Genomic DNA, 16498 nt, shown 5'->3' on the forward strand with positions numbered 1-16498 from the left:
GGTACGGCTGCAGATATTGAAAACATATTTGTGCTGAAAAGAGCAATTCGAGCAGTCTATAAAATGCGTTCAAGGGATTCATTGAGAGAAAAGTTTAGTGAAATAAATATTATGACAGTACACTGCCAGTACATATACGAGAACCTCTTATAGGCCTATAAAAATATTAGCCAATTTAAAAAGAATAGTGATGTACACAGTGTCAATACTCGAAACAAACATAAACTCGCAATTCCATCTACTAGGCTCCGAAAAATTGCTAAATGTTTTAAAGTGGATTGTGCTGTATTTTATAACAAACTCACTATCTATTAAAAAATTTAAATGTATCGTAAAAAATAAATTAACATCTAAGGTCTATTATAGCGTGAAAGATTATTTGAATGATAAAGATAGTTGGAATTAATGTTCTAAATTTTGTTAATGAATATTGTTATACTCATTTGAATGCTATTGTAACTTTTGTACTTCATCCTGACTTGCACTAAATAACTTATAAAGTTTTACAGAGAATAAAGATTTATTTGACTTTGACTTTGACTAAGGTTATTTGCTTTTCAAGTTATTAAACAGGTAATAGGAAAACAAATAATACAGTAAAAGGGGGAAAAGGGCCGAATATGGAATACTTAAACAAATTTATAAAAAAATTAGTATAAGATTGTTATTTTTATCAGTGTCATGGGTTGTTATTAAATGCAGTAATTGTCACTCATAAAAAATAATTATTAAATCAACAAATAACTTTCCGTAATATCATTAAATAAAATAAATTAACCAAAAATATGCCTCTCAAAAATTTCACTAGATAAAGATCTGGTGGATCTTCATGAGAATATAATTCCGACTCCAACACTGGTTTTCTTGAGTTTTCGTTTGTTTTTCTAACAGCTACTCGTTGGTTGTTGAAGCTCGTTATTGCTGTTTGTGTTGGTTTGACGACAAGCTCAATTCTTAATGAGCTTTATAGGGACTTCTGTCACAGTTAGATAGTTTTAATTGAGGATAAGGTGAAATGGCTTCGGGGGTATTGCCAATAAGGCTATATAAAATTTGTCGGGTTAATATTTTCATTCTTGGTGGGTGTGATTGGCCTATGGCTTTTGGGCGACACATTTATTATACCAAGAGAATTGGATCTTGTAGTTGTAGATATCTAGTGAAATTTATATTCGTCCACTTCAGTTATTAATTCTGCATTTGTGAAAATATTTCTATCGAGGGCATAAATGCCCTAAAAAAACAATTATGTTCAATGTCAGGTCCTAAAATTGTTTTACGCCCATTCCTTATTTGGTTCGTTGGTAAGAAAAAACAGAATGAGGGTAGTCCGAGATATACTATTGATTTGCGCAGTTTTATTATAGCTTTATGTTTGGGCTTTCACGGCTTCAATAGCATTTTTTAGACTGCAACTGTCCCATGCTTTTCGGTTTTGTAACTGGTGGGGCAGTGTTGATTACAAATATTATATCTGCCAAAGAGAGAAATAGAAATCAATCACCGATATAAAACATGCTTACTATGATGGACGAGTAAAAAAAGAAGGACTCCGCGCCGTGATATTAGCCAGTGAAGCACCGTTATGCTACTGTGTGTGCGGTTACGGGGGAAACCAGTTACACAATTTTTTTCTCCCTTAAATAATCATATGTGGCCACGAATATTTATATAGTATCGTTTTTACACTTTTTCACAACGCACGACGGCATATTTAAAATATTTTATTGAGAAGGTGACATGGAGTCCTTATTTTTTACTAGTCCGTGCTTATGGTATAATATCAACGATAACGAAAATCATATTTTCGCGGCGAAAGTACTGTACATGTAAGCTTTTCAGCGCTGCAGCGAACTCTAGTTAAAACTTAACAAAACTGAGAACGACATTTCATTGAATAGCTCCTCTATACGTTAGTAATAATCATATACTTATATAAAACCGTAATATACTAACCCTGCGTGAAAGTGACATAGCTATCCTTACATAAAAACCTAGGTGAGAGAAAGAGGCGGAATAAATGAACACCATGAAACCGTTTTGAAACAATTTAGTGTCCATTAGTCTCCTGTCAAATTGGACCACATTTTAGTTTAAGTGTTTGGTTTCCAACTAAAAGAAACATTTCACAGGTAAATGCTGGTTCTGCAATACTTCTTTCGTGATGTTTAATTTCGTAGAACATAATATGCACTATAATACAAAATACTCTATTTTCTTAAAATTATAATCATATAAGAAAATATGTGTAATATAATAAAATGCTGTTTACGTGAATAGGACTCCGTTAATCAATATTTGTCATAGGGATTGACTAAAAGTAAAATACTACACACTTCACTAACACACCTGTAAAACTGCACACATGAACATTTTAAATTTAGTCTCGCCGTAATGAGGAGAATTTTTCTCTATTACGCTATTGTAAGTTTATTGTAATATAGCTCTTTGGGGTCAAACGTCTATTCTGTTATCTTTCTATAGAACGTATTTCACAACAATATTACCACAGTCATTATTTAGTTCACCCAATTTCTTAAGCGATAATGTGTTGACTTCTAACCACGTTTTTTTCTCAATTTTTACCTTATCCGGATACTCGATTTATTTATAAGCAATCTTTTAATCATTGTCACTGAAATTAATTGAACATATTTAACGTAACGTTGCAAATTTCTCTTAAATAACCCCATCTTTACTTATTCCTGAAAAAAAATAGACTCTGCTTCAATAAAACTCAAATTCAATAGTTAATTGTTCAACAAGAGAGACCCGTGTGCATTCTCGACTGGGCGTCGACTAGTCGCGATGGATTATGATTTATGGTCAGTTTTAGAGAGTTCGGCTTCAACCGTACAATTGGCAGTGAAGTTTTCCCATGGAAAGAGTGCGTGCTTCTATTTATAACTGGCCTCAACGTTTAAAGGACTGTATTGCAGCCAATGGACACCACTTCGAATAAACTTTTTATATATTTAAATTGTTTTACATTTAGGTTTTAAACTAACCTACTGTAAAATTAATAAATATAATATTACATACTTACTTATAAAGTCTAATGCTAGAAGATATAAAAGATGTATTGAGTTTCCTGTATCACAACCGTCAAGGTACTTTATAATGCACTGGTAAGGTTTCGTTTAGAGTACAACTCGATATGACAACTCCGTTATGAGCATAAGTACAGGTTGATGTTAGAGCGTGTCGAGAACAAATTCGTTAGGTCACGGTAATGACACTTATGAATGTAAAAAAAAATCTACTGCTACTTCGTAAAGCTCAACCCTTTAGTGTAGTTACTTTGCGGGAATCTATAAATATCCAAATGATGAAAGAAGAAATGTTGAAGTAGTCTCGTGGCAGAATTTGGCGAGTCAATATCTCCTGAGGATGGCACGAGGCATCGTGTTGAGGCAAAACGCGTTACACTCAATAAAAATCACAACATTTATTATTTATAATACTGTTTGACATCATTCAAGATGCTAACAGATCCTTAGGTTTGTAGGCATAAAAGGCATTTATTTTCTCAAAATTGATTCCTTTAGAATTCTTTTTGATGTCATTTCTGATAACTACTAGATAGAGAAGAAGCGGCACAATAAACTCTCCCAGCCCATTTTTTTTGCGCTCTTTTCAATTAAAATATACAATATTGTACAGTCATTTCTATCGCTATAAAATAATCACAATCTAGTCCCAGGCTGTCCGATCATTTAGATATTCAGAAGTGGAGTAATAGGATTTACGACAGAGCCATTTTTTTATAAAACATTTAAATTTATTTATAGATAATGCCTGAACAGTGGCTGGGACTTTATTATAGAATTGTATACATTTACCTTTAAAGCTATTATGTATCTTATGAAGCCTACTAGAACTAGCTACAAGCAATCCCTTATTTCTAGTGTTATATATAGATACAGCTATAGGTTACCGGCAAAACCCGATTCTAGGACAAACTAGTTTTTCCTAGGCCCAGCCATTTCATCCTACAGGCGATAAGATTAACCGGTACAAACTAGATGAAACATGTTATACATTTAGAGGCGCAATAGATTCTTTGATTTATTAGAAACTGAGCTATCAAATGATTGAAAATTCGTAATACAGTCATTAAAATTATGGGTGATAGTTGAATTTTCTAAGAGATAAACTTTATAATATAAACTAATTTTAATAGTTCTGAAGTGTTAAATTTTTTATGTAATATAAATTGTCATTTTTGTGTACGATAAATGAATTTTGTATCCATCCTTCCAGAATCGGCCAACCCGGTCGATCAGGTTCGCGCGAGTCGGGTACCTTCCAAAAGGGAACTTTCTGGAATGGTCTGGAACTCGTCTCGGCCCATATAAATAGTCGCAGGGAGGCGAGGAGGTTCAGTTCAGTTTGAGCTATCTTCGAGACGACTTCGAAGTGAAAACTAGTGATCAAGAGTGATACCAGTGAAACCTACGACTTGGCTACGACCTAGGACATTGTTAGTGCTTAGTGTTTGGACCTACTGCTTTGTGCTGGACCTAATGCTAGTGATTAAAGTCTTCAAAGAGTCAGCAGGACTTTCTCTCCAAATCCTTCGAACCCTAACACTTAACAACTGGTTGTAATTTTATACTGATAGATAAAGCAATTCGTGCGTAATTATTCCCTAACCATTCCAAAATATTTATAAATGCACAACGCTAATGTTCAATATTGCACTTCTGCCGACACTTCCAGAGTGCAACCCGTTATTTTGTTTCTCAATCAAACATTAAGTTCTTTTAAGAAAATATAATGCTTGTCTAACTTGGCTCAAAAGCTCTATGCTTATCTAAATATATATATTTCTTACTCCTCCTAAACGGCTGGACCGATTTTGATGATTTTTTGTGTGTTCCAGTGAAATTGAGATTGGTTTAGATTCTCAATTCCGTTCAATTAAAATATAAGTCTTCTGCTCATGTGTATGCTAGTGAACACCTCCTAACGGCTGGACCGATGTTTCAAATTTAAGAGGTGTGTTCAGGACAACGTCTGTCGGGTCTACTAGTGTTTGTATTTGTATTCAGAGAATAACATGATTATAGAATTCAATTACTCAGTCACAGTATAGAATTAATAACTTAAATGGCTCCCGTACATGATAGTGTAAACAAATACGACTAGGTTTTTACAGTGTTTATCAGATTCAATCATTAATAACGCATCAATAATATTGTATTTACACAAAAACCACAACGACGTCATTGAATCATTATAACTAATATGCTGTTTGTCTGTCGCAGTTTATAACGGATGTTGTTTTTGAAGCAAACCAGTTACTTTAAGTAGGCACCCGCTAGGGTTGTCAACTGCAGTCAGTCTGGAAGATGTAGAGTGTCTCTGATTTCAGAGAGGATACATAAAAAGTACAGCCAAATTAAATAGTGCATTATACACACTGTCGTAGCGTGCCTTGTACAAAAATTTACTTGGGGCCCTTATGCATGGTAAAGATTTCTAAGAAAAAAAAGTTTGCATAATATTAAAAGAAATATTTATTCATTATAATTATCTATCTGCTACTTTTTCCATAAATTTTACAAAACTTTTTGCCTTTTTTTCGGCAAGCAGCAAAAGATTTTATTAATTTTTGCTTACGTACGTCAGGGGCCCCCGTGGCCCCGTATAATTGATACGCCAGATATGGCGGTAGCTACGCCCCTGATTATAAATTGATATATGATACAAGTTAGAGGTGTTCGTGCTATAATATCAGCTTGGGCATAGACAGCATCTTAGAGAAAAATTTAAAGATTTGAAAATGTTAATTTTTGGTATATTTATGAGAAAACTGTATACATTTGCAGATTTCCAGCAACTTTTTTCTCTAAGTAGTTCATAGCTTCAACAAAACAAACGCATTATTTTTGTTCACTAATTGTAATAGACTACAAAAAATACACAATACTTGTAACGGAAAATGTATTCATACACTTTTAGTAAAGTCCCAGCCTCTAGCCAAATATTTCTGAGTTCAATGAGGATAAATAAACTGTACCCAGAATACTGGCAGCATTTTGCGCGTTGGATGGCATAAAGGCATAAAAGGCATTTATTTTCTCAAAATTGATTCCTTTAGAATTCTTTTTGATGTCATTTTTAATAACTACTAGATACTACTACCGCTTCGGAAACAAATGGCGCTCTGAAAGAGAAGAAGCGGCTCAAGAAACTCTCCCAGCATTATTTTTTGCGCTCTTTTCAATAATAATATACAATATTGTACAGTCATTTCTATCGCTATAAAATAATCACAATCCATTCCCAGGCTGTCCGATCAATTAGATATTCAGCAGTGGAGTAATAGCATTTACGACAGAGCTGTTGCTGATCTGTTGACCGAAATAAATGCCAAGGCTTGGGTTTCCAGTAGCCTTATTAATACACGTAGATAGTACTTTGTATAATGTAATGGGCATTGAGTATTGGTTTTTAAAAACAATGTTTTCATCCGACAACTCAAATCAAATTTGCGAATTTTGACCTGAATAATTATGGTTGCATTCATAAACGCAAGGATTTATTTATGCTATGTTACGCCAATAAGAATAGCTGGCATATGTAAAAGGAGTATTTTAGAGTATTACTAGCTGACCCAGCAAACGTTGTATTGCCGATATTAAAATCGCGATACAAAAGTAACTGTTGATCGTAGATGGGTGAAAATTTGAAGTTGTATGTATTTTTCTAATACTGACTCATAATCAAAAAAATTAAAAAAAAAACAAAAAAGTTAAAAAAAAATCTTCGTGGACCACCCTTAACATTTAGGGGGATGAAAACTAGATGTTGTCCGCTTCTCAGACCTACCCAATATGCACTCATAATTTCATGAGAATCGGTCAAGCCGTTTCGAAGGAGTTTAACTACAAACACCGCGACATTAGAATATTATATATTAGAGTACTCTATTTATGAGTACGGTTGCCAACCCTGTTACATACACTTCTTCGTTTACTATCTTCTTTCACTATGAATCGAGAAAATGGAAATATATAATCCATGATAATTTAGATATATTGTTAATATTAATATAGAACACAATATAATTCGAAAGTAAATGACGAGCTAGTGACATGCATCGTTAAAAACGTCGCATGTATTATGTGTATTCCATTCCATTTCAGCTGGAAGACGTCCACTGCTGGACAATGGCTTCCTCAAAATCGTCATGACGATCGGTCGTGTGATGCCCTCAATCAACCCACTCCGTCGATCTTGACCAGATCGTCGGTCCATCTAATGGGGGGCCTACCAACAATAAGTCGCTACGTGTTCGCTATTCGAGGACTTTACTGCCTCAACCGGCCATCTGTCCATCGAGCTATATGCCTTGCACACTGCCACTTGAGTTTCACATCCATTTGGGCTGGCATTTGGTCGGTGACTTCGGTTATCCTAAGGATATTCTCATTTCTGACTCGATCTCGCAAGGAAACTCCAAGCCCTCTCTATTACCCTGTGAGCGACAATGAGCTTCCTAATAAGGCCCATGGTTAGCGACCACGTCTACGTTCCGTAAGTCATCACTGGCAACACACAAGGGGTTTAAACCTTTGTCTTCAAACACTGTGGTATAATGTGTATATTAATCCCAAATAAAAATATTTTGATTCATCAATTCAAACTCAATCTTTGTGTTATTATGTAAGTATAATATTCTGTAGATTTATTTATGTTTGATTGCATTAAGATATGTTATTGGAATGAGCCTGGTGGCTTGGGCACGATGAAGGGCGCTGGTGTGGGACGTGACTTGCGTTGACACTCTGGCTCCTTCTCATGTCCAAGTTACGTCAGTTAGTGCTGGGGCTGCTGCTTCGACTGCCGAAGACAGCAAACGTCGCAAATATGTCGGTATCAGTGAGTCTTACATCTTTTTGCCGTTTAGTGTTGAGACACTTAGCCCGTGGGGCCCACAGGCTGTAAAAAGTACTATCTTCGCGCCTCAATAGAGCTACCGGAAACAAAAGCGCTGGCAGCTATTTCGGTCAACGGATCAGCATCAGCCTATCCAACGCGGCAATGCTGCCAGTATTCTTGGTATAATACTTCCCCGTAATGATAATTTTAATTTAATGTAATCATAGTATTGTAAATATAGCTATAAGATATGTTGTGTATGAATAACTCGTACTTAATTTCGATAAGAAATTTTAATAATAAACAATACGGCTAACGATTCAAGTACAAGACATTAGCGCTATGTATCCATAAAGTGTCAAAAATGACTGAACATTAATAGCGCAATTCACGCGTCGAGAAACTCCATCTGTATGCAGATAATCAAACTTTTCCATCTAAAAGCAAAACGACACAAATTAACACATTTCAAATTCACGACGAGCAAAAACCAATGACGTATTTGAAGCCGTGTTGACCTGCGCGTGCGTCGGATAATATACATATATAACTGGAGTGGGAGGTGGCAATTGTATCATACGCAACCTAACTCTTGTGAGCGAAACACGTATTTAACAACCAACAATGTATACAAATCCATTTGAACGTAAACACTCCGCGCTGAGGCAGACCTTGGACAGGCTTATCAGAGGAGAAGCCAGATTGAGCTTCAGAAAGAAAAGTTCCTTAACTAAGAGCAACAGCAGTGCATCAACCTCTTCATCGTCCACTGTGTACCCTAAGTTCATTGAAAAGAAATGAATTAAGTGATGTGATGTGTTGTGAACAGTTTTACGTAGCTTCGCGTTGAAGCAGGTTGGTACACTTTTTTTATGGTTTTAATTTGTCTATTAGGAAAGTCTATATTTATGAATTTTGCAATTTGGCAAATAATTATATGATTATTCGTTAAGTCAAGATAGCTTGTTTCTGGATTCAATATTCGTGTTGATTCGATTTGAATTATTAATTAAAAGTATTTACCACCTTCAAAGATTCATCTAAAGCTTCTGTAACACGTGCACATCATTTTTCATATAAACCAGTTATGTACGTTATAAAAAGTTAAATTATTCATTCCAAAATCCAGTACTGCTGACAATTCTAATTAAATTTTCATTGTCCAAAACCCCGCCTGGTATTACCCACTTTGTGTTAACTATTATTTTTTGCCTTACAATGATAATATAATAGCAGACAATTTACTTGAAGACAATATAATATTAAATTGTGTTTCTAGTTTAGATGTTTTATCTCTTTACGTTTATCTTTATTATGCCTCTAATATATTTAAAACCTTAATGTAATGCCTTGATTCTATGTCGATATGGTTTGACTTTAGTGATAAATTTGTTTATTTAGGTTACTGTTTACGATCTAAATGATTATTATTGCATTAATCTTTAACCGATACAATAATGTGATTATTTATTTGCTTCGATTCTTGTTACTTAGTTAATGTCGCTATTAGTTGTATTTATTTATTGGGGCTTATCAACTAGTATCTATACTAATTTATAATTCGATCTTTATTTAAAAGCTGATTCGACGACAGACACTGTTCTGAAGATAATAAAAAAATACTGTTTTATAGAAAGTTGCCAAAATATTAATAATATTAAAAAATTTATAATCAAAATATCAAGAATTATTTCGAAAAAAATGCTCCCTGTTGTTATAATGAAGTTGTTTCTCAGTGGAACTGTCAAACCGTGTGTCACTAAATTCTCTCATAGAAATTATGTCCATACAGAACAAATATTGAAAATAAAAATAATTATGGGTCCCAAATCGAAATACAACACTATCCTACCTCTCAAGTTGTACTAAACTGCATTCAATGAAGTGATCCCCATTAAAATCCGTTCATTAGTTTAGGAGTCCATCGCGGACAAACAACGTGACACGTAATTTATATATACACTGGCTTACCCGGCAGACGTTGTTTCGCCGTATAAATTATTTTTAAAGTCAGACCGTTTCTTGTACATTGCAACATTACTTTATTTTTCTAAAATAAACGTAGCCTAAGTTACTCCTCATTACATCAGCTACCTGCCAATAAACGTCCCGTCAAAATCGGTCTAGCCATTTCAGAGATTAGCCGGAACAAACAGACAGACAGACAGACAAAAATTGTAAAAAGGTTATTTTGGTGTATGTATCGCATATATATACATATAAATGTAGTAAAGTATAAGTAAGGATGTGTGGCGGTCTTCCACAGTGCGGCTTTCAAGGAGCTTTCTTCCTCGTACTACAAATCTGTGGTATGAGCTACCTTGTGCGGTGTTTCCGGGACGATACGACATGTGTACCTTCAAAAAAAGCGAGTACACCTTCCTTTAAGGCCGGCAACGCTCTTGTGATTCCTCTGGTGTTGCAAGAGAATGTGGGCGGCGGTGATCACTTAACACCAGGAGACCCGTACGCTCGTTTGTCGTCCTATTCCATAAAAAAGTAAAAAACGGTTTTTTCAATATTACAAACAGACACTCCAATTTTATTTATATGTATAGATGTATAGATTAAGATAGTTTACAAGTATATTGTAAGTATAATTACGATTTGGCGCAGTTCCAACTGTCACTCTCGTAAATGTCAAGGGTCTTGTTGGGACAAGTTGTTGATGTACTGTTGTCTCCTATTGATAATAATTTCATCTGGCAAGACCATCCGTTCACTTATCAATCGTGTCCGGTTTAATGGTGGGGTCAATGTTTTATGATTGTTCAACTTCATTATTTTAGCCATTCAACTTAACTTAACTTTACACGAGAACTTACATTACTTGAACCGTATTTTTCTGATTATTCTGTTTTTCCCCAAACTACACATTATACGTATTATCATACATGAGGGTATTCTATTCAAATTCCTAGGTACAATTTAATATACTCAGTCATTATATTTGAAAGACAGTTATTAATTGTATTAATTAAATACGAGATTTGTAATAAATTACATTAATTTAAACTTTAATGTCTGCCTAAATTTTTATGTTTAAAGGTTTATACAGTACATATTAAGTAATAGAGGCTTTTTTGTATTCATTGTTTGTTAAGTTATATCACAATAACTTAGAATCTCATTTTAAAATAAACTTAACTAATTGTTATAATGGTACAAATTAAACAAAAATACAACAGCAGTTTAATATCCAAATATAATACCGTTACCTTAACAAAGGAAAATTTGTTCGAATCCTTATAAAACTTAACAAGAATAATATTATGGTACAGTTATAATTCTTACCTTAGATCTTTATACGTCTAGATAGACTATGACAGCTGTGAAAACGTCAAACAACTAGCCTCTATTTTGAGCAATTCACGCACACTAATACAAAGTGTCATACAAATCGCGAGTGTAAGACGTAGCTTGTCACGCAGCTAAGCTAATATTTCTGGCCAACAGGCTTAATAACAATTATCGGTTGTCTAACAGCAGGAGACTCTTATCTGTATATAAATGTATGTATAAATTATATAAGTTTCTTAGTTATAAAACGCCAAAATACGTTGGACAGTTTGACTCTATTTATTTATCTATGTACGCAGATACGGACGTTATTTTTGCTTGAACACAGACGCGGCTATTTATGAAGTCCAAACTAGTTTTAATCAGGCTAGCGAAACTCTCTAAGAAAAATGCGATTCACTCGATTGTATGAAACGCGCAGTCATTGATAGATTGACAGATGACGACTATAATCTTGTAAAAAACGGAAATAGCCGAAATACACTACGTTTTAAGCAACTGTTCGCTTTCAAATTAAGCCGGATTATACATCACAGCCAATACTGTAATTACTACTATTTTAAACTTATGTCAAATCACTGCATATTTCATACTTAACTAAATTTCAATTTTTACTTCTCTTTGGTTATAATACTTTACTAACGTCTAAAGACCTTGGACATTTTTACTTATGCCATTTTCTTTTTGTTACAGATTATATATTGATCACCACAGAACAATGTGGGAGATGAACCAGCTGTCAGTGAATGCTGCCATTGTGTACCGGCTGATTGCTCTACGAGATCAATTAAATAAAATTATACCTTTATAATGCTTCTTTTTATTTAACCTTAAGTTAACCATAAATAGTTGATGAGAATGTGGATACATAATATATACAATAACCTTACATTGACTGTACCTTATTCTCGTTACTATTACGTCTGTTATAAAACCAGTAATTAGTATCATGTAATTAAATTGACTAAGAAATATCTACAATCTCTTAAGAGAAGTATATTAACATTGAGCATTTATTAATGTTAAATATTGTAATACTTTACAATTGTGGTAGATGCCCCACGCGATGAACCGACGATCTGGTCAAGATAGCCGGAATATGTTGGATGCGGGCAGCGCAGGACCGATCGTCGTGGAAATCTTTGGGGGAGGCCTTTGTCCAGCAGTGGACGTCTTCTGGCTAATGATGATGATTATTGCCAAACTAAGATTTAAGTATACTAAAATATTGGTAGAAATGAATCTTCCATTACCGCCGTACTTATTTTCATAGTCGTTTAAGGAAAAATTAAATAGCTAATTAGTATAGTCAACACGTCCTGAGGATGCCTCGTGTAGAGATGCTTTTTAGTGCATATTATATCTATTGTTTTAAAATAGTGTATTTGAAGTGTTTTGAAATTATTAAACTCGGACATTAAGTGAAACAAATCTTTTATGTTTTTCCACTACCATGAGATCGGTATCTACGCGAGTGAAGCTGCGGGGGATTACTAGTTAATATAATAAACAGGAGGGTGAGAATGTAGACTAATGATAGGCCATTTAAGTCCCAAGTATATCCTCCGCCATAAAAATATGGTTACAAAAAATTTGATACGCAGTCTTTACTGCAATCCAACATTAATCTTGAACACTGACTTTCTAATGGACAATAACAACGGTTTAATTGTACCGTTATTTTAAGAAGTACTATTAAGGGTAATCAAACAAAATTCACATTATAAATTTTCAAGTGTATTCAACACAGAATTGTCATTCAATATGACGGTGTATGCAAAGGATTGGATAAAATAAAATTCTTGCCAAAACAGTGCCGTAAATTGTTATATAATATATTCTATTGTTATGGGGCATAGTATATGTTATATTATATCTATTGTTATAGTATACTAGCTGACCCAGCAAACGTTGTATTGCCGATATTAAAATCGCGATACAAAAGTAACTGTTAATCGTAGATGTGTGAAAATTTGTAGACTCATAATCAATCAAATTTAAAAAAAGATGTCCAAAAAATTTAAAAAAAAAATCGTGGGGACCACCCTACATTTAGGGCGATGAAAAATAGATGTTGTCCGATTCTCAGACTTACCCAATATGCATTCAAAATTTCATGAGAATCGGTCAATACGTTTCGGAGGAGTTCAAAGTTTAACACCATGACACGAGAATTTTATATATTAGATTGCTATGGGGCAACGCTGCCGATATTCATAAAATCTTTGTGCTGCAGGAGAGGGCTATTCGCGCTTTTTATAACCTAGGTCCTATTTATTATTATTATTTGCAGAGGGTGGCTATTTGGCTATTCCTGATTGGGTCTTAGTAACACCGCGTCCAGAATTGAACTATAGTCTTCGCCAATCATACTTGTAGCTCGTCGTTAATCCCTGCCGCAATTACCAACCGCAGTATCTTCTTGACGCGAGTATTACAGACAGCATCTGGAAGTAGAGTATAGTCACCAAGGATGGTGTTACGCTTATGCATTAGTGGGCCGCAAAGGAGAGGAGCTTAAGAGGCGTTTCATCCTCAAGGCAAAATCTCCAAGTTCTTTCGTTTTTAAATACCGACCACATTGAGGTGCGTATTTAGGCGACAGTGCCCAGTTAATGTCCTGGTGAGTATGTACAGGTTTTTCCTGCTTGAGCGTTTCTGTTATTGAATGCCTTTATTTGAGCTTTGGAATGGTTTCAACCTGTTGGTTTTCCCCAGCGTTTATGTGCCAAGGAACCATTGTCAACTAGATACTACATTAGTTCCTCAGGCTGTATCGAAATGCGCTCTTAGCCAGTCCACAAATAGGTTCCGGACCGTATTGGACTGCTTTAGCTCGCTTGAGCTTTCTTGCGAGCTCATCGGCCGTTTCATGGCCTATGATTCCGGCATGCCCTGGGACCCATCTGAGGTACACATTACTGATATTACCTAGGTCCTAGGTAATAGCAGTAAGCATTACTGTGTTTCGTACGTCCTCCTCGCCTCGTCCCTTATTTTCATAAAAAATATATGTATAAAAGCCTCTTAATCTTGCAAATAATGTGCAGTTTTGTTTTTCAGAAACATACAAATAATAAACTCACATTACATATACAAGACGAATATAGCCAAATCGAAGAAATGCTCCTTTTATTGAGGACGGTTTAAAATACAATTCAAAATCAAGCAGATAATGTGTCGTTAGTTATTGTTTTAAATATTTGTAAATATATTAATACAATGAAAGTTTAATGAATGAAATTGTCGTTTTATTGCAATAGGTACTTCGAATTGACTTAGAACCTTCATGGTTTGAGATTTTTGAGTGAAACTTGTTTCACGTGGCACCTATGTAGTTCTTCTTTTAAAGCTTTCGTGATAGAAACTTTGATTGAATTTATTGAAGAACGAAGCACGAGGAAGCCCACCCACACAGGTGAATAATAATGAATTAAAAGAGATGGTGGAAGCCAATCTGAAAAAATAGTCCCGGGATAGCGTCGACGAGAACCGGAACAAACTTGTGTCTGAAATCGAGACTATGCTTTGCAAAGTCTCGGAATGGGGCCGACATAATTTAGTCCTATTCAACCCCAAGAAGACACAAGTTTGTGCGTTCACCACTTAAAAACTGCAACTTTATAAGGCGCAAATTCGGCCTCACATGGAGTACTGTTGTCACCTCTGGGCGGGTGCTCCCCAGCACCAGCTTCTTCCATTTGACTGCATACAACGAAGAGCGGCTCGAATCATCGACGATCAAGTCATCTCCGATCGGCTTGATTCTCTAGCATTGCGTAGAGATGTGGGTTCTCTCTGCATCTTCTACCGCATTTATCACGGGGAGTGCTCAGAGGAGCTGTTCGAATTGATTCCCGCGGCCGAATTCCACCCTCGGACATAACGTGCAAAGTACCATCCGCATCACGTAGACGTCTGGCATTCCACAACCGTGCGTTTTGTTCGAAATTTCTTGCCTCGCACAGCCTCTTTGTGGAATCAACTACCGGCAGCGGTCTTCCCGAACAGATTCGATCTCCCCATCCCGTGAGCCTTTTGCCCGTTTGCCCCCTCTCATATAAAAAAAAAAAGAATTTAATTTTTTTAATATAAATCAGTAATTTCATACTTTAACCCTTTATATAAATTTAATTAAGTTTTCGTTTCATGTTTACGTCTAACAATATTTTCTATGTTGTCATTAAAAACAAATTAAAATTCAATATTAATGATTCTTTAATTGCAATATATATGAACTGTTGACGTATTTATTAATGGTTGTTAAATTTGAGGTTTGGAAAAATTTCTTATCAATTAAGGTCTTGTGAAAGACACGGATTTTGTAAGAATAAATAAATAACAGGACTCATGTTAGTGCTCTTAAATTACTCAAAAACGTAAAAAGTAAGCCACTTGTAATTATTTATTATTATTAAGCCAATTGTTGTACCATTGAAATATATATTTTTGCTTTTATTACATTTTTATACATTAATTCAAAACAAAGCGGTGCTTATGGCTATATAACTACAATACTTAATATTACATTAAATTAATGAAGATTATATGAAATTAAAACTATCATTACGAGGAAGTGTACCAAGAATACTGGCAGCATTTCCGCGTTTGATAGCTAGGCTGATCCGTTGATCGAGATAGTTGCCAGCGCTTGGGTTTTCAGTTGCCCTATTGAGGAGCGTAAATAGTACATTGTAGTCTGGGCCCCACAGGTAAAGTGTCTCAACACCAAACGGCACCAAGATGAATAATTGACTCTAAATGATAAGGGTCACCTAAATATTTTTTGACAATTTTTTTATTTATATTTTATTATTATTATTAAAAAATACATACAACTTCAAATTTACACCCGCGATTTTAATATTATTCTATTCCATTCACAGATACGCAATAAAGTTGCATGATGGCAATCGAATATAATGATTATTCTAGTACGATAAGTTTTATGTACGATATAGTATATTGGTAGGCCTGAGAATTGATCGATATCTATCTTTTACACCTCAAAAATTTTAAGAACTCATTGAATTTTTTTATCATTAATTTATATGCCAAAACAGCTAGTTTTATTATAAGAATGAATCGATGAAGAATGGATGCATCATACACTTGAACGTATGTTATGCTAGGATTAAGAAGCAATAGATACTATTACTAAAATTCTGCGTACTCTCTATCGGAATGATACTGAAGGTTAATTTATGCTAGGAATCCAGTCAGCACGAATCCTTCCTATGACACCCCTTCGTTCGTTTTACGTTCAGATCACGCACGTCGACAACACTTTCCTTTTAGTCTCGCCTAG

General features: G+C 34.8%; 1 long non-coding RNA gene across 1 annotated transcript; it reads left to right on the top strand.

Moving 5' to 3' along the window:
• Nucleotides 1-8323: 8323 nt before the first annotated feature.
• LOC126967266 (uncharacterized) lies at nucleotides 8324-12001 on the top strand. Its single transcript, XR_007729948.1, has 2 exons — nucleotides 8324-8745; nucleotides 11884-12001. It is a non-coding gene; the product is annotated as an uncharacterized LOC126967266 (long non-coding RNA).
• The last annotated feature ends 4497 nt before the right edge of the window (nucleotides 12002-16498 follow it).

This window comes from Leptidea sinapis, chromosome 12, assembly GCF_905404315.1.
Source record: "Leptidea sinapis chromosome 12, ilLepSina1.1, whole genome shotgun sequence".
Lineage (NCBI taxonomy): Eukaryota > Metazoa > Arthropoda > Insecta > Lepidoptera > Pieridae > Leptidea > Leptidea sinapis.